The 23,525-nt window shown below is 36.2% G+C and overlaps 1 protein-coding gene across 1 annotated transcript in view; it reads left to right on the top strand.

Annotated features, from left to right (window-relative positions):
- Window positions 1-10,457: 10,457 nt before the first annotated feature.
- LOC148951878 (uncharacterized) overlaps window positions 10,458-23,525 on the top strand; it is a 30,596-nt gene continuing 17,528 nt past the window's right edge. Inside the window, exon 1 of the mRNA XM_089088753.1 lies at window positions 10,458-10,579. The gene's annotated coding sequence lies outside the window, so the exon portion shown is untranslated. The remainder of the gene's footprint in view (window positions 10,580-23,525) is intronic.

The raw sequence follows: 23,525 nt of genomic DNA, 5'->3' as shown, positions 1-23,525 counted from the left end.
TTACTATTGAGCCAGGTCGCTCCTTACTTACTGTTCGTCACCACGAACTGTTTGATATTAATACATTTTGATTGCAAAAACATATAATAATTAAAAATAAATCTGCAACAATTTACAAATATTCTACCAAACAAAGTGCTAAGCTCAGTATCAATGAATAATATGATACAAGAAGAGTTGTAAGTTTTCGGTTTTTTAAGTGACTACAAACGTATCCAAAATGGATTTAAAGAATCTCTTTTTAATATTTCACCACCCTCTTTATCTACTAAAGATTGTTTGTAAGATACCCCAGTAAGGCCTACTTTAACTATATTTGGGAAAAGTTGATATAAAACTAATTAAAGAATTAATTTTTGGTCATTAGATCTATGTAATGTGTGATCTTTAAGAACTTTGTCCGAAATTTATTTTAAAAAACAAAGTTTTTCTTAGGGAAGTAAAGAGTCAAGTTGAAACTTGAAACGGGCAAAAATTATTACTTCACTGCCAATTTAGTATATGTTAATGTAACTAGTACAAATAAACCAACAAATTGTGTTTTCCTGGGCTTCTATGATTATACAAAACTAGCGCTTAACTGAAAACACAAAAGTCAAGTATAAAAAACAGGATTATTGATTTAAGAGTCAAAAGTGAGTATGTAGCCTGACAACACTAAACAAATCTATAAAGATTTTTATATTCTTACACCAGTTGTGACCTTAGTAACTTTCAGTATACAATTAAAATTATCTTCAAAACATAAGCGTAAAACTAAATATGTTTTAGTAACCGCGAAGTAATTGAACAGCATACAGAAACATTGGACTGATTTATCTAGCAACATTTTACTCTCACTAGCTATTATATCAATAGTGGCTAATATACTGTCTTAAATTGTAAGACCTATGCTTTAGTGTAACGTTAAGTGAAGTCCAAGTGAAACATGAAATGAAGTCTAGAAATTTGATTATTTCTTCCTATACAAGAGTGAATTTCAAGCTATGATACAAATTCTAAAGCTAGTCTATAGTCCTAATACTATCAAGATGGCCTTAATTTGAACTTATGTACAAACTAATCATTATATGTCCTTTTAAGAACCAAAATGAGAGCCAGTCATTGAACTGAGCCATTGTGCAGAAGTGATACCAAATTAAAGAAAATTCTAAAAGGGATTGATAATATTTTGATTCTATAAACAGTGTCCTTAATTGGTTTGCTTTTACTGTACCAAAAATCTTATATTATTTTGTGTTTTCAGTACAGTGCTAGTTTTGTATAATCATAAAAGCATAGGAAAACCTCATTAGTTGGTTTATTTGTACTAGTTATATTAATATATATTAAATAGGCTGTGAAGTAATAGTTTGTGTCCATTTAAGTTTCAACTTCGCTCTTCATTTCCCTTGAAAATACTTTGTTTTTTAAATTTACTTTTTGTTCGTTTTTATTAAAATTTAATGCAGAAATAATGCTGCCATGATCTTTTGTATTTGTAAGGATTAATGTATGATCGTTTTAAGTTTTAATGTTACTTCCTAGTTTCAGTTGAAAACTTATTTTTAATGTAATTTGTAATTATCACCGATCTAGGGGAGATAAGACAGCTCTGTATTGGTACTTGGGACATTTCCAATGCATGGGCGTAGGCACGGAGAGGACGTTTGCCCCCTCTCCCATTTTTATTCTGGACTTCCTCGAAAATTTGGTTTTATTTAGTCTCTTTTTCTCTGTCTCTCTCTCTCTCTCTCTCTCTCTCTCTCTCTCTCTCTCTCTCTCTCTCTCTCTCTATCTCTCTCTCTCTCTCTCTCTCTCTCTCTCTCTCTCTCTCTCTCTCTCTCTCTCTCTCTCTCTCTCTCTCTCTCTCTCTCTCTCTCTCTCTCTCTCTCTCTCTCTCTCTCTCTCTCTCTCTCTCTCTCTCTTATGGTAGCTTAGTGCTGCCATCACTAAAGTTGTCAAAAATAAAAAGAGCATACAAGATGGGGCAACTATCCATTGTGTTTCTAAATCATCCCATCTTTATTATGGTGTTGGCATTTCAGAAGTTCGTGAGCTAGCCTATGAATATGCTAAGATAAATGGATTGTCATATCCTTCGAGTTGGAATGACAAGAAAAAAGCAGGCAAGAAATGGTATTATGGCTTCATGTCACAAAATCCAAGCCTTTCACTAAGAACGCCTGAAGCAACTAGCCTATCTAGGGCAACCAGTTTAAATTGTTACAATAATAATAATTAATTTGAACCCTCTATACAATCAAAAATGCACTTAAAGGAGTATGGAAAAAGAAAATTATAAACACTATATAAACAAAGTATAAATACTTATCATCACAAACACTAAAAAATACACTAACAATGACTCACAAACGATTAATACATCCCAACGGAAAATCTACGTCTGACTTAGATCGCTGTCTGAATCTCCCTTCTAAAACAACCATTTTATCACATATCTCAAAAACACCGTAGCGTTTGGAGATATAACTGTTACGAGACCAAATAGGAACACGAAGAAAATACTTAAAAAATTTGAAAAAGACCGAAATTGTTTACCTTCACACGTGGTAAAAAAAATTTCCATACTGGCAGCATAAAAAATACATGGTAAGAAAAAAACGAGTTATAAAGCTAACCAAGCGTTTTTTTTTAAAATTGACCTTTAACTCTATAAAAACGTCCATAGGACTTTTGTCAATTTCTCTCTCAACGCATTTATTGCTAATGACCTTGCTGTTCGAATTGAGGTCCCGAATGCAAGTCCAAAGTACTTGAGTGAAGCCATGGCAGAAATTGAATGAGGGCCAACCTGAATTTTTGAATCAGGAGGGTGGTGACAACCAAAAACGAGAAATTCAGGTTTTAGCAGTCGTGACTGACAGAAGATGTCAGAAAACCCGGCATAAAGGCTGTTCATAGCAGCTTGCAGTGATTGCAAATTATCAGACAGCAGAAGAATGTCATTTGCGTATGAATGGTGTCATTTGCGTCAATGGATGGCTCGATAAAAAAAATGCGGTATTCTGCGGGTTGTGCAGCGGATGGCATTGTTAAATATTGCAGGACTTAATACTGAGCCCTGTTTTGCTCCACGATGCACTGAAATTCGACTGCTATAAAGATTTTCCACGCGGACACGTATGGAGGAGTTTTGGTATCATTGCCACAAGGAGGCACAAATGAATGGGTTTACCCCACTCTTCAAAAGTGCTAAAACAGCTTGGGAGTGGAGGATCGGATCAAATGCTTTAGAAATATCTATTGCACAAACGTATTAAGGTTTCTTCATTCTATCATACCTCTCCAAAATAGACATGAAAACTGCATGTGCATTCCCACCACCAAAACCCGCACGAAAACCACACTAATGATCTCCATGGTCACATCTATTCGAAATTTTTAAAAGAAGAATCTTTTCGAACAATTTTGCAATAACTGAACAAACTGTAATTGGACGATAAGTCACATGATTGAGAGTCCTTATTCTTTTTTGGGACAAACGTCACATTGCCTTCACATAGTGCATTCGGTACGAATTGCTGTGCAATACAAGCTTGGAAAAGTAGTGCCATATACTCAACTAGTTTCGCAGTACCATAAATCAAATGTTCTGATCTGTTCTAAACACATACAAGAACAATACTACCTTAATCAACTGTGAGGTATAGATCTCTAGATTCAAAACAACTACATTTAAATTCCTTATTTGCAACAACTAATCACCCACCAGATGGAGGGCCAGTTGTATTTTTAGCAAGCCTAATAAAAATAAATGGTCAGACGAGACTTCTAGCATCGGAGAATTATCCACATTAAGTAAGTGTTCGGCTAAAGATACAATATCATACTTAAATAACATGTTCTCAGGAGTTCATAATTTCTCCGGGCACCATTAATTCTGAAAAAATACAGAAACTTTTTCATTAGGACTAGAGTCCATATTAACACACACGGTTTATAGTTTCATTTCTAACATCAAGCCCTTGGACAGGTAGGTATTTCTTGACTTCTGAACACGACAGACTGTTGATTTGGTGACTACCACCACAGTTGGCACAGGTAAAGGATTGTTGCTTCTAATTCAAAGTCGCTATAACATGTTTTATGGTGTACAACGTCTGCTGCATGCCGTCAAACAGAATTAAAATAAGTCAAACTCAAAACGAGTAGAAATTAATCTAAGTAGGGTTCTAAACCCTATGTTTTCTAAAAGCCAGAATATAAATTGTACTTTACTGAAAAAAATTCTTTTAAATGTTTTCACTTTTATAACTTTAAGGAATGAAAAATTAATTAATATTTTAAGGAATAAATATCAGCATATGTATATTATTCTGACAATGCACATTTTTTTTTATTTGAATTTGTTTCAGTAAAGTACAAATTATATTCTGGCTTATAGAAATCATAGGGTTTATAACCCTACTCAGATTAATTCCTACTCGTTTTGAGGTTGACTTGTTTCAATTTCTGTTTATTTGGGGTTTCATTTATTTATTGATACAGATTTGTGATAGTTGTTTGTCTGGTAGATTATTTGATTCTATTTTTGTTCATGTTTGGTTCAATGGAGTTCTTCAATTTTTTTTGAAAAACTTGTTTTGTGCAAAAAGTTGTTTTGATTAATTATCAGTACAGACGGTTTATGCCGTGAAGATGTTGAAAGTAGAACAGCCAAGGCTCAGGGTGTTTTTTTATAGTTAAGAAAAGTTTGGAAGAATATAAAGAAAAGTTTGCAAACCAAGATTAGAATATTGGAAGCTACAGTGATGACAGCGGTCAAATATGATTTTGAAGCATGGGCGCCCCGAAAAGCGAATGAAGATTTGCAAGGTGTTTTCCAGAGAAATGGGCTACAGATTGCTCTGGGTACCCTGCTGTCTGACCGTATTTCAAACAGTAGGCTGTACGAAATGTGTGGTTCAATCCCGCTTTCTATGGCAATAATGAGAGAAAGGTTTAGATGGCTAGGGCACGTTCTGCGGATGAAGAATGACAGATTTTTGAAGATTGTTCTTTTCAACCAACTGTCAAGGGCTAACCAGAAAGCAGGTCGTCCGCGGTTGGCGAGGGAGGACGTCATATAGACAGACTGAAGGTAAATGGAAGCTTCCTGGGAGGTTGTAGAGAGGAAGGCTTTGAATAGATTTGGATAGAGGAGGAGCGTGCGTAGCTGTGTTGACCTTAGATGGCTTGGTGCTGCAGTGTGTTGCTTTTAGTAGTAGTATTTAACGATTAAGTCAACTCTTATAACATTGCCATCTTATGAATTAATAGCAAAAGACCATGTCGGCGGAAACTGAAGAGTATATAATTCATCTGGATTTGTTTTATTGATCTATCTTTGTATAATATTGCCGCTCGATTTATGCTATTCTTTTAAATTTATAGGTTAAGCAGCTTCACTAAAGACCATTTTTCCTTCTAGAATAACTTAGGGAATGAAGCTACCTTTCTTTGGTTTAAAACGGCCTTGTCCTAGAACCTACAACTGCTAATAACTGCTAATTTGGCTACAACTGCTAAAGATCTAAAATAGAATCTGCCAGCAAAGCCAGGACACCACCAGTTTCTATTGTATGACAATTAATATTCAATAAACAGAACCAAGTTTTCATATGAGATTAAATATATTAATTTTGGAATTGGGGGGTACAACGATGATGATGATGATGATGAACGAATTAAAGACCCCTCTTGACTGCTGGATCACTTGGTCCTTCTTCTATCACATTAATTTATCATGGTTATTCTTCCCATCACCAGGGGCGTCCCGAGGTGGGAGACAGGGAGGGGCGCGCCATTCCCCCCACCCCCCAAATTTTTTTATATTCGGTAAAATTTTCGCCGAAGACGAAAATTTTGGCAGAAATTTTGCAAAATCGGTTGAAATTTAGCGAAATTCAGTATTTCGGCAGAAAATTCGGCATAGATCAGGTAGCGATTCAGTAAAATTTACGAAGATCTCCTTCCCCCCAATAAAATGATCCTCAGGACGCCCCTGCTCCGCACATCATCCCATCTCTCACAATGGCAGTTATAATATATGCCACCAGCTTTAGGATCTGTATATTGCCACTGTCATTAGCAAATCCTCCCAAAATCAAATTTACCCTCAACCGTTTTCTTCTTTCATGAAAAACCGTGCTGATATCCTGTCTTTGGAGAGTGCACTTATCATAACCTATAAGAAGATGTTCCAGCCTTTCTTCTTTGTCACAAAACTCACAGTTACTTGATTCTCCATAAAACTTTGCCCTGTATGATTTTATATCTGCATGACATGATCTAAGACAAAATGTTAATCTTCCCTCCTTCCTACTTAATCCTTGGTACATATGTCTCTCAAACTTTCTTGCTTCTTTTCGGGTAACAAACCCATTTCCAGACTGATTTCTGCTATCCTCAAAATCATGCTTTCTCACTGATTGTATCAATTCGTCTATTTGCATTACAGATCTAGGAGTTGAACCACTAGTAAATACATTTATCATTTCACAAACCTTTTTAGCGGCTGTGTCAGCACTCTCATTCCCCTCAATCTGAACATGGGCCATTTAGCACTATAGAACTTCAATTTTTCCATGTAGCACAATACAACTTCTCTTGAACTTTTCCCATTATGATCAAAATTGGTGAGTGCCTCCAATGCACTTTTTGAACCAAAAAGCAATACGGTGTCTCTTTCGTCGCTAAGATTTTTTTTAGCAGATACAATCACTTCCTTTGTAGCTATCACTTCAGCTTGGAAGGTTGTTGCCTCTGAATGTAGTTTAAATGACTTTGGCAATTGTATCAATGGAATGACAAAGGCGTCCCCTACTGCAGAAATTGGGTTACTTTTCTTAGATCCGTCAGTATATATATCAAGGAATCCTCTGTATTTCTCTGCCATCATTAGCTTAAAGTTTATCCTGGAATCATGGTATCCTTTCATTTCAAACTTCAGATTGCACTATAGTTTTATTATCTCCCAAGGAGCAGGTAATACAGTTTTTGGAACGTGTAGAATATCTGTCATTTTTAGTGTCACTCCAAACTGTTTACTGATGCGAGAAGACATTTCAAAGATATTTTCCTGGTTTTTCTTTTTAAAATTATTTGATGTAAAAACTTTCCCTGGTTTAACTAATTGTAATCTAACTTTGTTTGTCTTATCTGCAGTCTACAATTTTTTGATGTATTTGAGGACATTCGATTTTCTCCTAGTTTCCAGGCTTTCAAGTCCTGACTCTGACATCAAAAACACAATAGGAGGGTTTTTCTCTTGCTCCAAAGGCAATGCGTATAGCTGCATTCTGTACAGAATTCAACTTTGCTAGGGTTGTGTCTCTACCTGAGGAATAAATCACGGATGCGTATTTTATCTTAGACCTAATATACTTTATGTAAAAGTTTATGACACAACCGGGTTTTTGCCCCCCGCTAACGGTTGTAAGCATCTTCATAAGATTCAACCTTTTCACGCAAGCGGCTTTGGTCATTTAAACATGTGGTTTCCAATTCAAATTTTTCTCTATATTCATACCTAGGAACTTTGTTTCACTCAGAAACTCAACCTGCTGGCCATAAAATCTAATTATTGGGGTATCTTTCATTTTTTGTCAAGTTATTAACATGACTTTTGTTTTATGTGTTGAAAATTTGAGATCAATATCAGTTTCCCAGTGTTCAACTTGCACTAACACTTCTGAAATAGCTTCGATTCCCTCTTCCAGCGTCTTTACCATAACCCATAGAGTTTTATCATCCGCAAAATTTCCCGCATTTGAATCTCCTTCTCAAATAGGGATATGATATTCTCCCATACTGTAAAAATCAGGTCCTAAAGCTGACCCTTGAGGCACTCCCATTCTTCCTCTTACTATGACTTTTGACATTGTATTTCCTATTTTCACTGTCACTACTCGGTCTTCAAGATAATTCTTACTTAGCAGCAACATCCTACCTCTTATTCCAGCCTCAATTATTCCTGACAGTATTTGCCTATACACCATTTTATCAGACGCGCTCTTGATGTCAAGGAAAATTGCAATCATTACAAGTCCAATCTGGAGAGCATATAAAGCATCCTGTTTGAAGCACAGCAAATTTTCTATGATACTTTTGTTTTTCCTGAAGCCGCATTGTACATCTTTAAGGCCACCCCTTTTTTCTAATTCATAATTAAGTCTTTTCTTAACATGGGGAGTACAACTCAACGTCTTCTTTTATTATTCAAAGGAGGAGGAATTATGTTATACTCTGGGCAAAGTTACAAAATAAAGCTTTTTCTTGAGTTACAGGAAGAATTACTTGAAAATCTATTTAAAAGTTTGTGTGACATATGAAACTTGACATTTGAATATGCCTATCCAAATGTCTTCGGATTTAACCATAGTGCAATGTTATAATCGAATTGCACGTACTTGTATTTACTGACTGTGATTTTTTTCATCTTTTATTGTTCTATGTCTTCCCTTATTGTGGTGTTGACTCAGCACTTATTTGTAATTCATCTATGGTTGTGACAAACATTCTGTTTAATTCAAATAGACGGCAAGAAAATTGTCAAATTTTCTATAAATCTTATTCCAATAGAACGATTCACTATCTTTTGGATTTTGGAAGATTGATTTGTCCCAATGTTAAAATAAAATGTCGGGATTTGATGATAACCCTTTTGCCGACCCGACAGTATATAATCCTTTTTCTGTATGATTAACTTTCAATTGGAACTCATAATTTACCTCAATTCTTTTCTGGTAGGCTAGGCTTACTAGCAGATCTTAGTTTTAGACAATCCTTTAAGTGTAGCTTGAGATTCATTATAAGATAAAAATCAGAGATGCTAGAGAAACAAGGGAAAAAATTATAAGCCCTTACAGACCCTCAAAGTTTTTATTTTAGATATGGTTTATACACAAAGAGCATTGGTAAATATCTACCAAATCATATTATTGACTTACGCATAAAGTGAATATACCACTCGATGCCTTTTTTTATGCTGATTACAAATATAATAATCATTTCTCTCGAAAATGAATTTCAGCCCCCCCCCCTATATATGCCTAACCCTGAATTGGCATATATAGGGGAGGGGGCTGAAATTCATTTCTGATAAAAAATGATTATTATATTCATAATCAGCATAAAAAAAGGCATCGAATGGTGTATTCACTTTTGTCCTAACTCAATAATATGATTTGGTAGATATTTACCAGAGCCTCACTCTTGTTAAAATCAGCTTAACTGTAAATTAAATCAACAATGAAAAAAGTGTAGATCAAAATACACATGGGAAATATGTAATGTGGGCTATATATTTAGGTATGGTTTGAAAGGTTAGGTTAAAATTGAATTTGCAACAAAAGCAATTAGGCCATTATATTTAGAAAAAAGGCCTCAAGCAGCATGTTCACTTTATTCATAAATAAAAAATGTAGACTGCTCAATATTTGCCTGTCAGTGGCTCTACTGGTATTAGGGCTGCATTTGCACTCACTAGAAGGACACACTATAAAATTATAAGTGCTAGCCTACTTTAAAACATTCTAAAATACTTACTAATCTCATTCCTTGAAGCAAACCAGTAAGCTTTACCCAACATCTCTTCTGTGCTATGGCAAATAAATGCCCTGACTTATATAGGCCTATAGACAACTAATTTTCTAAATGGAACTCTTTTCTTCAAATTGATTTAACAGCAAATGGCTTAGGGTGGGGGGATTTGGTAAAATTAACTAGTTTACCTTAAAGAACAGCATAGAAAAAGATTTTTCATAATTATCTCAGCAGTTTGAGAATTTCAGATGCAATCTTTAGGTGTCAGAGCCTAAAACTTTCTACGTGTATGTTTTAAAGTACGATTCTCGTATCCAAAGAGAAAGCTGCAAGTAAAGTTTTAGTAGCAGATGGTTTTTAAATACAAGTAAAACGTTGTCATTAACACTGCCTTGCTATGGAGAATTCTAACAAATCAAAGCGCTGTTAAAAAATATTATTAACGCATATTGACTGTAATATTAAAAAATTCAAAATAAAAAAACTTCCATATTTCTTCACTAAGTTGTAGTTTCAAGATTCGTTTTTCCATGGTTTTTAAATTTTCTCCGGCATTTCAAGTTCCATATTGCGTCGCTTATTTTTTCGCACATTAGGATTATAGCTTAAAATTTAGCAGCCAGTCTTTCTTGTGAATATTAAACATTTTGTTAGTCGTTGTTTATGTTTCCATGATTTATTAGAAAATTAACAGAAACAATAGACGTTAAAATTTTTAAAGGAAAGTCCTTTGAAGCTGCTGAAATATTACACGGAAGAAATGGACACATTAAAATCGAAAATTTATTTGAATTAGTCTACTATAACAATGTATTTGTTCTTACTCCAACAATAAATGATAATTTAGAGAAGTTTTGCGGATAAAAGAAGAAGAATCTCCACGCACTATTTCAACTTGTTGTGAATTTAAGTTTCGAATGTGATATTTCCTTTATTTCTATGGGATACTCAGTAGCACTCTCTAATTTACATTTAGGAATAGATAGCAACCTATTATAAACAATTCAAACAAATAAAACGTGCCGTGCCCGTGTTAGGGAAACAAGAAAATGTAATTAGTTAAAATTTATTTGATCCTATTATACAATTGTCTGTCCTTCCAAACAAAACGGGCCTTTCAGTTTAGCTTTTTTTTGTATTGACTATATACATTTTCTCATTGAAGGAGGATACCTTAGATTACCTGATATTAGGCTAACAGAATATTCAGATAGCCAAGAAACAAACTTAGCCTAGCCTACCTCTAGAATCAGAACTTCATCATGAATCTAATTATGACATTAATTTCCGTCGCAGATTTAATTTTAAGCACTTTACAGACCTTCAAAGATGATACTTTTTCCTCTTATTTCAGATACAGCTAATATACATATAGGCTATTAGTCTAAATTTTGCCAAAACTGGTTTACCCATAATTTGAATTGATGGTAATACAATCAAGGTTAAATATTTTGCAGTTCATATTGTTGGCCTACAAATAACATAAACATACCACTTGATGCCTTTTCTATGCCCTTTACAAATATAATAATTGCTTCTATTGCAAATTCAAATTTACACATTAAGGGGGTTAGGTAAATTTGATTTTGCAATAGAAGCAATCATTTTATTTGTAAAGAGCATAAGAAAAGGCATTGATTGGTATGTTCACTTTATTTGTAAGTCAATTAGCCTATATGAACTGCAAAGTATTTACCCAATCAAGAATCAGGCATGGGAGATATATAATACAGGCTTTATATTTAGGTAAGGTTAGAAAGATTAGGTTAAAATTCAATTTCCAATGGAAACAAAAGTCATGTTTGGATTCAGAATGAAATTCTGATTACAGAGGTAAGAGAAAAAGGTATCCCCTTTGAGTGTCTTTAAAGGGCTTAAGACTAAACTTGCAATAGAAATGGATGTCATAGGTCTATTTGGATTCAGGATGAAATTCTGATTTTAGAGGTAAAAATGGCTATTTCACAATTTCAATTGAACATGTTTTGGGAAAAGAGGATATCAGGGAGGGGTGGGGGGAGGGGTAGGTGCTCTCCATCATGTTTGACTCATAAAAGGAAACTAGAACTCTACATTTCAAATTGAATGAGCCTCTTCTAAAGTTCACACAACCAGCCCTTCCATAAAAACCTTATATGCCCTTGGGGCATAACTTACAACCCTTCTCCCAGACTCTAGGGGATTCTGTCTGCCCCAAAGGCCTTATTGTATGATCTTTGGGCTATTTTTGAACAAATGACTATCTCAAAATTTTTACCAGATACATTTGTAGAAAATAAAATGTAGAGGGGGGGGGGTGGCTGCCCCTAATCACTTTAACTCTTAAAAAGGGAACTAGAATATCTGAATTCCAATCAAATGAATCCCCTCTGGAGCTTATACAACCACCCTTTCCATGAAAACCTTATATGCCCTTGGGGCATAGCTTATAACCCTTGTGCTGACAGCTCTGGGGGGGTGGGTCTCAGCAGACCTTTTAGCTATGCTGAACAAAATGGCTATATATAAATTTGGATTAGATATGTTTTGGGAATTGATGGGCATGAGGGGGGGGGGGGGATTATTGCCCTCTAATCACTTTTGACTATTAAAAAGGGCCCTTTCAATTTCCAATCAAATTAGCCTTTTTGAAGTTTCTACAACAACAAATGACCATCTCAAATTTCCATCAGGTCCATTTTGGGAAAATACAAGGTGTGTGGGGGTATCCACCCTCCAATCACTTTGAATCTTAAAAAGGGTACTAGAACTTCTGATTACCAATCCAGTGTTCCCCTCTGCAGTTTATATGACCACCTTTTTTTTTATAAAACCTTATATGGCTCCAGGGCATAACTTACAATTGTTGCCCCAAGGGTGGCAAGGGGGTTGTCCACCTCAAAGACATAATTTCCAAACCTTTTAAGTAGCCTGAACAAAATGGCTATCCCAAAATTTTGGTTGGATGTATTTGGAGAAATGGTAGGCATGTGAGGGGGGTTAGTTCTCCTCCAATCAATTTTAATGACTATTAGAAGGGTCACTAGCCCCTTCAGTTTTCAATCAAATGAGCTTTTTTTTGATGTTTCTGTGACAACAAATGACCATCTCAAAATTTCTATAAGTTACATTTTGGGAAAATGTGCTACCCTGCAATCATTTTTGACTATTCAAAAGGGCACTGGCCCTCTCAATTTCCAATCAAATGAGTCCTTTTCAAAGTTTCTACAACAACTCCTTTGATATGAAGTGCCCTGATCAAAAACGAAAAAACTAAAAACAAATAAATAAAATAATACATTTTGCCCACATTGCTCTTTACTTAGGCAGCGCTATTGTGCTGCCTATAATTTAGAGCCACCAATTTGCAACCAAGTAAGGTAAATCATTGCTTTTTGTTCATTAGTTTCTTTACTATTTAATTGGAGTTATAAAGAAATCCAAAGAAAAGGAATGAGAAGAAGATTTACATACCCCTGAGTACTTTAGCCTAAAATACCATAAAATACCCATCAACACAGAAAAATATACCTATTTGGTGCTTTTAACATATTGCACTGCTGCTTAATTTTACAACACTTGGCAAAATAATTAAGTACCCTATCTTAAATTGCAAAACCAAACTATTAAAAGCAAAAGTTTTATAGAAGCTTTACAAATTGGGTTTATACTTTGGTTCAAATGAACAATGAAATGGCCTAACCAAATTTTCCAGTAGTTTCACTGTAAAACTTATTGTTAAAAAGGGAATTATTGTTAAAGCTCTAAATAACGCTTAGAGCTTTAACAATAGAATTAACTATATTTGTTAAACATAAATCAATACTCATAGGCTGTTTTTTACTCCTGTCTACAGTTGATTATCCTATGTCTTAAAGTTGTTAACACTTCTTGCTCAAATGCAGTTGCATCATATTATCAGTGCTGCAAATCACATGGCTGGAAGCGACCATATCTGTCTACCAAGCTATAAGTACCTGTTTGTCAATGCTTGTTTGGTCAACGTTTGTTATTAGAGTGGAGAAATTTTGACTTATTGCTGCTTATTTTGGTTGAGTACTTCCTTACGGCAGTGATTCACATTGAGGACCGGCTTGTCCAGAATGGATATGGAAGAGCTGGAGGATCTGCTATCATCTGATTGGTTGAGACTTGCATTTGCAAAGGACTTGTAGGATGATGAGTCGGAAAGTTCATAGGCACTAACTGGTGATACAAATACTTCTGGGTCATTATTTACACTGTGTACAGGGCTGGTAGCTGTGGTATCTAATAGTTCATGGGCTGGTGAGGGTGGCTCCCACCCAGACCAATCAAGTTTTTTGGAACAATTTTTCCACAGTGGATAGCCAAATTTAGCTCACCTAGCTCAATCTGACGTCTGAGTTCAGCAGATAAGGCTTTCCTTTTCTCCCAATCTTCCTGGGATGCATCCGCCCTGAACTGGATTTCCTGGCGAAGCTCGTAAGATTTTTGTAGAATGTGTCTTTTCAAGTTTAGGTTTGGGACAGAGAAGAGAATTGGAAGGGGTCGGTTGTGGGTTGGTTCTTGGCCGCTGGTTCCGGATCTTTTGGTTGGTAATGGTTGCCCTAATAAGCGTCTGACGTTGCTTGTGTTTGCACCCGTAATCCCGTACTGCTCTGCAAGATGACTTTCAATGAATGTCTTGTCATTATTTACTCCTGGCTGCAGTGGTATGCCATATGCAACCAAATTGAGTTTTCTCCGCTCTCTATCTTTCTCCTGCCTGAACAACCTCTGGATTTCGTCTTTGAGGTGAGAATTGATGGCTTGTTTCAGTTTAGATGCTTCCTCCAGCATTGCAGCTCCAACGTCTTCTTTAACTTCTGAGATGGTGCATTTTTTGGCCACATTTTTCTCAAGATCGTTAACACGTTCTTTGACTTCATATATCCTTGCGGTAATGTCTCGCTTAAGCTCTTCTACCGCTCCTTTAACTATTTCCGCAATAGCTGAAGCACTAGGGACCTTAGATGATATTGAATTCGAAATTTCAGCTAATGAGGGGGGGTCTCCTGATGTACCAGAGTGCTTACAGATTGGGCAGTACCACTGCGTGTCTCCAGTGGTTGACATCTTTGTAAAAAGTTCGTACTCTATGGTGGACATGTTTAGGCACTCAATACATAGCCATTTTTCACACCCATTGCATAAAACGGCCTTTGAATCCGATTCAAGACCACATTTACATCCAGAACAAAAATCTAGGGACTTTTTTGGGCTAACTAGCTTCCGTTTGTTATCCTTTTTCGCGCAGTCGTCCTGCCAACAGCGCTTACGAGCCCGCGCACTTGTCTATCTGGTTCTGTTGTCCTTATCCTGTGGTTGGCGTAAAAAAAAAAAAAAAAAACAAAAAAAAAAAAAAAAAAAAAATTGACAACAATGAATGGATTGAAAAAATAGCTCCAATAAGGGGGTAGACTATTTCACTTGCTGACACAAAGGGATCACGACTGTTTGGAATTGACCTTAATAGGAATTTGTGTGCCAAAACAATTTTGCACCTATCACAGAGTATGTATTTTAACCTTATAATTGAATAAATATAATAGATTTCCTATGTGTTCTTCCCATACAAAACCCCGTCCCGTAAGTTATAAAACCCCCTTGATAAGATATGCCACAGGGCACAACTTACAACGCCTCCCCATGGGCCCGGGGGGGCGGTGTCTCTCTCAAAATTGTTATCTGATGCATTTAGGGCGTGGAGGAGGTAGAGGGGCTAGTTGCCCTTCAATCTCTTTTGACTCTTAAAAAGTGAACAAGAACTTTCAATTTTCAATCAAATGAGCCCTCTCTAAAGTTTATACGAGCATCCCTTCCATAAGAAATAATATGAAGGATTCGGAGAATCCTTAAATTATAACCCTTGCCCGGAGGGATTTGGGGGAGTTGTAATCCTCAAAGACCTAATTTCCAGAACTTAAAACTATGTTTAATAAAATGGCTGTCTTAAAATTTTGATTGGATGTGCCTGGGGAAAAGTTGGGCGTGAGAGGGGGTTAGTTGCCTCCGAATAAATTTCGATTATTAAAAAGAGTCCTAGCTCTAGAAATTTCCAATAGAATGAGCCTTTTCTGTTGTTTTTACGATAATGCCTTCTATAAAAACCTTATATATCCCCGGGGCATAACTTAAAACCCTTGCCCTGTGAGTTGTGGGGGAGTGTCCTCCTCAAAAATATATTTTCTATCCGGAAATCAACTACGCTGAACAAAATGGCTATCTGAAAATTGGGATTGGATGTGTTTGGGGAAATGATAGACGTGGGGGGGATGGGGGCTAGTTACACTCCAATCACTTTCGACTATTAAAAAGGGCACTAGCTCTTTAATTTCCAATCGAATGATCCTGTTTTGAAGTTTCTACGACAATGCCTTCTATAAAAACCATATATGCCCTCAGGGCATAACTTAAAACCCTTGCCCTGAGGGTTGTAGGGGAGTATCCTCCTCAAAAATATATTTTCTATCTAGAAATCAACTACGCTGAACAAAATGGCTATATCAACATTTGGATGGGATGTGTTTGGGGGAATGGTTGGCGTGGGGGAGGCTAGTTGCCCTCCAATCACTTTTGTCCCTTAAAAAGTACACTAGCCCTTTAATTTCTAATTGAATGAGCCTGTTTTGAAGTTTCTACGACAACGCCTTCTATAAAAACCTTATATGCCCTCAGGGCATAACTAAAAATCCTTGCCCTGGGGGTTGTGGGGGAGTATCCTCCTCAAATACGTATGTTCTGTCTGGAAATCAACTACACAGAACAAAATGGCTATCTAAAAATTTTGATTGGATGTGTTTGCGGGAATGAGGGGCGGGGCGAGGGGGGCTAGTTACCCTCCAATCACTTTCGAGTATTAACAAGGGCATTAGCCCTTTGAATTTCCAAATTAATGTGCCTGTTTTGAAGTTTCTACGACAATGCCTTCTATAAAAACCTTATATGCCCCCAGGGCATAACTTAAAACTCTTGCCCTGAGGGTTGTGGGGGAGTGTCCTCCTCAAAAACATATTTTCTATCTGGAAATCGGCTACGCTGATCTAAATGGCTATCTCAAAAGTTTGTTTGGATGTGTTTGGGGAAATGATGGGCATGGGAGGGGGAGCTAGTTGCCCTCCAATCACTTTCGACTATTAAAAAGGGCACTATCCCTTTAATTTTCAATCGAATGAGCCTGTTTTGAAGTTTCTACGACAAGACCTTCTATAAAAACCTTATATGCCCCCAGGGCATAGCTTAAAAACATTGCCCTGAGGGTTATGGGGGAGTTTCCTCCTCAAAAATGTATTTTCAATCTGGAAATCAATTATTCTGAACAAAAATGGCTATCTTAGAATTTTGATTGGATATGTTTGGGGGAATGATGGGCGTAGGGGGGGGACTAGTTGCCTTCCAATCACTTTCGACTATTAAAAAGGGCACTATCCCTTTGAATTTCCATTTGAATGAGCCTTTTTTGAAGTTTCTATGACAATACCTTATATAAAATCCTTATATGCCCCCAGGGTATAACTTAAAACCCTTGCCCTGAGGTTTTTGGGGGATTGTCCTCCTCAAAAACAGATTTTCTATCTGAAAATTAACTACACTGAACAAAATGGCTATCTCAAAATTTTGATTGGACATGTTTGGGGGAATGATGGGCGTGGGGGGGGGGCTATTTGCCTTCCAATCACTTTCGACTATTAAAAAGGGCTTTTTATCCCTTTGAATTTCCAATCGAATCAGCCTTTTTTGAAGTTTCTACGACAGTTCCTTCTATAAAAACCTTATACGCTCCCAGAGCATATCTTAAAACCCTAGCCATGAAGGTTCTGGGGGAGTGTCCTCCTCAAAAACATATTCTTTATCTGAAAGTCAGTTACGCGGGACAAAATGGCTATCTCACAATTTTGATTGGATGTGTTTGGGGAAATGATGGGTGAGGGGAGGGGACTAGTTGTATTCCAATCACTTTTGACTATTAAAAAGGGCACTAGCCCTTTAATTTCCAATCGAATGAGCCTGTTTTGAAGTTCCTACGACTACGCCTTCTATAAAAACCTAATATGCCCCCAGGGCGTAAGTTAAAACTCGTACCCTGAGGGTTTTGGGTGAGTATCCTCTTCAAAAACATATTTTATATCTGGAAATCAACTACGCGGAACAAAATGGCTATCTCAAATTTTTGATTGACTGTGCTTGGGGGAATGATGGGCGTGGGGGGGGGAGGGGGCTAGTTATACTCCAATCACTTTCGACTATTAAAAAGGGCATTAGCTCTTTAATTTCCTATCGAATGAGCATGTTTTGAAGTTTCTACAATAAAGCCTTCTATAAAAACCTTATATGCCCCCAGGGCATAACTTAAAACCATTGCCCTGAGGGCTGTGGGGGAGTATCCTCCTCAAAATTATATTTTCTATCTGGAAATCAACAACGCTTAACAAAATGGCTATCTCAAAATTTTGATTGGATCTGTTTGGGGGAATGATCGGCGTGGGGGGGGGGGCTAGTTGCCCTCCAATCCTTTTCGACTATTAAAAAGGGCAGAAGCCCTTTAATTTCCAATTTAATGAGCTTGTTTTGAAGTTTCTACGACAACACCTTCTATAAAAACCTTATCTGCCCCCAGGGCATAACTTAAAACCCTTGCCCGGAGGGTTGTGGGGGAGTGTCCTTCTCAAAAATATATTTTATATCTGGAATTCAACTACGCGGAACAAAATGGATATCTGAAAATTTTGTTTGGATGTGTTTGGGGAAATGATGGGTGTGGGGGGGAAGGGGGCTAGATACACTCCAATCACTTTCGACTATTAAATAGGGCACAAGCTCTTTAATTTGCAAGCGAATGATCCTGTTTTGAAGTTTCTACGACAACGCCTTCTATAAAAACCTTGTAAGCCCCCAGGGCATAATTTAAAACCCTTGCCCTGATGGTTGTGGGAGATTATCCTCCTAAAAAGTAAATTTTATCTCGGTAAATCAACTATGCTGAACAAAATAACTATCTGAAAAGTTTTATTGGATGTGTTTGGGGAAATGATGGGCGTGGGGGTGGGCCAGTTGCCCTCCAATAATTTTTTAATATTAAAAAGGGCATTAGTCATTTAATTTACAATTGAATGTGCCTGTTTTAAAGTTTCTACAACAACTCCTTCTATAAAAACCTTATATGCCCCAAGGGTATAACTTAAAGCCCTTGCCCTGAGGCTTTTGGGGTAGTGTCCTCCTCAAAAATATATTTTCTGTCTGGAAATCAACTACGCTGAACAAAATGGCTATCTGAAAATTTTGAGTGGATGTGTTTGGGGAAATGATGGGCGTGGGGGGGGGGGCTAGTTGCCCTCCAATCATTTTTACTATTAAAAAGGGCACTAGAACTCTCGATTTCCAATCAAATGAGCCCCCTTTGAAGTTTCTACGACGACCCGTTCCATATGAAGTGCCTCTGGGAAAAAAAATAATAATAAAACATTGGAGCTGTATGGCCTTTACTATAGGCAATGCTACAGCGTTGCCTCTGATCCATTTTGTTGAACGTAGTTGAAGGGTCCAGAAACTATGTATTTGAGCATGAAAACCCCCACAGCCCTCAGGGCTAAGGTTGTAAATTATGCCCTGGGAGCAATTTTATAGAAAATTCGAAAGGGTTTTTGATTGAATGAAAGAGAAGCCCTCAATAGTCGAATGAATGCACTAATCCCTCTCACGCCCATAATTTCCCCAAATATTTCTGATCAATATTTTGATTTGGCCGTTTTATTGAACGTAATTAGAAGATCCGGAAATAATGTGTTTGAGGATGACAACCCTCCCCACATAGCCCTCTAGACAAGGGTCGTAAGGTATGCCTTTGGGGTAAATAACGCTTTTATAGAAAGTTTTGTCGCCAATGCTCGAAAAAGGGTTCATTCGATTGGAAATTAAGAGGACTAGTGCACTTCTTATTAGTAGAATGGGATCAGAGGGCAAATGTCCCCCTCCACGCCTATCATTTCCGCAAATGCTTCCAATCAAAATTTTGATATAGCCGTTTTGTTAAGCCTATCAGAAAGGTCTGGAAATTATGTTTTTGAGGGTAACAAATCCCCCTAGCCCTCAGGGCAAGGGTTGTAAGTTATGCCCTGAGGGCATATAGGTTTCTTATAGAAAGTTTGATCATATAAACCTCTAAGGGGGCTCATTGGATTGGTAATCAGACGCTCTAGTGCTCTTTTTAAGAGTCAAAGTGATCAGAGGGAAGCTCCCCTCTCCCCTCTTCACACACGTTGTATTGTCCCGAAATGTGTCTAATAGAAATTTTGAGATAGCCATTCTATTCAAAATAGTTTGAATATCATATAACAAGGCTTTTGGGGTGGGAAAAAAAACCAGAGACTAGGGGCAAGGTTTGTAAATTATGCCCAGGGGGTATTTAAGGTTTTTATGGAAGGGATGGCTGTTTAACTTCAGAAGAGGCTCAGTCTTTTTCCCTGAAAAAGACTATGTCAATATAAAACTTAATTAAAAAACTTTTTGCACAAAATAGGTTTTTTTAAAAAAAGTAAAGAACTCGATTAAACCAAAAAAAAATTAAATAAATATAGAATCAAATAATCTACCAAGCATACAACTACCACAAATCAGTATCAATAAATAAATGAAACCTAAAACAAACAGAAATTAAAAAAAGTCAAACTCAAAACAAGCAGAAATTAATCTGAGCAGGGTTCTAAACCCTATGCTTTCTAAAAGCCAGAATATAATTTGTACTTTACTGAAAATTTTTTTAAATATTTTCACTTTTATAACTTTAAGAAATAAAAAATTAATTAAGATTTTAAGGAATAAATATCAGCATACGTATATTAAACTGACAATGCACATTTTTTCAGTAAATTCATTTCAATTTTTTACTGTAAAGTACAAATTATATTCTAGCTTTTAGAAAGCATAGGATTTAGAACGCTACTCAGATTGTTTTCTGCTCGTTTTGAGTTTGACTTATTTTAATTTCTGTTTTTTTTTTTAGATTTCATTTATTTATTGATACTAATTTGTGGTAGTTCTATTATTGGTAGAATGATTTTATTTATTTTGTTCATTTTTGGTTTAATGGAGTTCTTGACTTTTTTTTTGAAAAACTTATTTTGTGCAAAAAGTTCCTTTGATTAATCGGCATAAAAAGCCAATTTTTTTGATGTGCCTATTGTTATCAAAAATCCATTTTTTGAGTTTCCTTTACTATTGGGCCGAGTCGCTTCTTACTTACAGTTTGTTTACCACGAACTTTTTGATTTACTTATCAGCTTCGGAAAACACTCTCAGAGGGGGAGACTGGTGGTGGGCATGGACATTAATTTCATGACAACCTCGTATAGGTATTTCTGAGATCCATATTACGAGACTTCAACGACTTGAGTAAATCAGTTTTTCTTGGAACTAAATACTCCTTATTGAAAATCTTCAGAGCCATGTCAGATCTGGCTGCTGGCAAAGCATACCTTGCATTGACTACTGAAACTTCGTCTTGTTATCCCCACAAACTGGCTTTATTCTATGGTGGCTGAATCACAGGGACTGTCACCGCGCTTCCATCTGTTGTTACAGATTCCGCAGACAGCAAGGCCAAATCCATGCCCCTTGCTTTTTACTCTCAATTTGGAGAATATTGTCAGGGGAAAGATACATTTTCGTGAAACGTGGATCAAGGTATGTGGCAATTGTGACGGGTGTGATCCGACCAAAACCTGTAAGCCTAGAAGACACTTTATCTAGCCAAGCATTTCGGGGGTGGATCCTCATTTGAGGATCCACCCTCCCTAAAGGTAGTTTCATTTTGAGAACAGACTATGCCAACTTATGGATATAGTTATGTATGCTGTAAAGCAGCCTGGTCACTGGATTGAATACACTATTTTTCTTCTTCTCGATCATTCGCGAAACATTTCTCTATGTTGGATTTTTTTCTTGCTGGACGTTCACTGGTAGATAGCAGAAAAAACTAAAATATTCGAAAATTTCCAAATATCGTTTTTGATATCGATATTTACGTTTTGATATCGATATTTGGTTCGATATATCGATATATCAATATCGATATTGAATATCGGCCAACACTAGCTAGTGACTGTATGTTAAGCTTGCAATCTATGGTGGTAGATGATTGTAATAGTATTAATAGAGTTGATAATATTAGGTGCATTGGTATCTAAACAGATAGTAATAATCTGCCTTTTTTCCTACTGACCATGTCCATCATTACCCTTTTTGTTCTGATTCTATTCCTCACCAGTCTATGACTATATATGAGCGATGTTCGTTTAATTTATGTAACTGTCCTTTTAAATTTTCTAATTGTCTAGGTTATAATGCATTGCTTATCTTTCCTTTCCTTTGTTAAAACAGCTAAATTATATTAAACAATATAAACTAAATAACATTACTTGCCTAACAGCAAAGGAACTGAAAAATTGCGTTGATATAATACAATAATTAAACAAAACTAGAAAAGATGATTAGTAGTATACTAATGAAACTGAATTGATGGTCTCAAGTATACAGGATAGATTGTTTTTAAGTTTGAGCGTTATATGATATTATTATGATGTTGTAATGAAAATTCGATTTTTTCTTTATGAAAAAGGTATGGTGAGAGAGAGTTTATTCATTTTTTTTTGGAATAATCAGTTGAGAGTCAAAAGATTGCAGCCGTCTTTTATCAGGCACTTTGTTGCCTTCTCTTGACGGTTGTTTTAATTGATGTTCATTTATATAGTCAGTAAGTCAAGAAGACTATTTAAAATGTGTTTTATTTTCAGGAAAGTACAAATGGTTCTCTAGCCTTTGGGGGTTTTAGGGGACACTAGCCCCACTCTTGTTTATAGTTAATATCTGTTCGTTTTCAGTTCTATATGATTTTCATTTTAATTCCTAATTGCTTTAAGTTTTATTTATTCGTTTATAGTCATTTCAGTTCGTTTTATGTGGGATTCATTACTATGTGGCTTCATGTCTGCTCGTTTTTTATATTAGTATTCACATAGAGTACATCCCTTTAACTGTTCATTATCCACCTATGTGTATGCCTAGCTTTGGCACAACTTTGTCAAGTTTTACCATTTTTCCATCTTTATCAATTTGATTTTTCTATAGCAAGGATTTTTTCCGAAATTCAACAAAAAAATAATATATTTCACTTACTTACACATAGGAATTATACCCCAATAGTGGGAACATTTAGAAATGATTTTACAAAAATATATTTTTGGTCCTAACCCCCTTAGCTAAAAGGTTGGCATGATTATGCTTTATTTCACAAAAATATATTTTTAGTCCTAACCCCCTTAGCTAAAATCTTGGCATGAAATATGTTTTTTATTTTTTTGGTCCTACTCCTTTCGGTTAGAAAAAACCTCTTTTCCGTGGCCTTTCACTCATTTATGCTTTTATTCGTCAACAGGGTTCGGACTCGCCTATAAATTCCAATAAATTCCTATATTTTAATGCACTCCTATAAAATGCCTATATTTTGGCTAAAATCCTATTGTTACTATATTTTTAGCTGAAGAGCACTAAGAGCATTGCTCATGATTTGTAATGTTCACTGCTCGTTAAGTAAACCAAGATGTGCTTTACTTTGCTTTTGACTCATTGACTCTGCTTGTAGACTGTGCTGTCCTTCGGTGTAGATTGATAACTAATTAGAACTGTTGAGCTGTTTGAACTTAACTAATGCTTTGTGTTGGGATTAGTAAGCTGCTTCTGCCTGGGCTATGTTGCTGTGTTGACTTAGTAGCATATGTTTTGTTTTTTGTTATGTTGGGTCTATCCAAAATGAGTGAAGATCAGTGTATAGGCTAGCAGTCTCTGCTTAATGAGACTGTGAGTTCTTGGGACTTATGCGTTTCCTGGTTGAACGCTATAAAATGCTCATGCGAATACGGCCCAGTTTCGGACACATCCACATTTTTCTTTTCATGGCCTTTTAATTGCGGGATGCTATTTTGCAGATGATGCTTGGTAATTGA

Source organism: Artemia sp. Qi Xiang Cuo, chromosome 5 (assembly GCF_049724085.1).
Source record: "Artemia sp. Qi Xiang Cuo chromosome 5, ASM4972408v1, whole genome shotgun sequence".
Taxonomy (NCBI): Eukaryota; Metazoa; Arthropoda; class Branchiopoda; order Anostraca; family Artemiidae; genus Artemia; species Artemia sp. Qi Xiang Cuo.
This window is presented reverse-complemented; position numbering and strand designations above follow the sequence as displayed.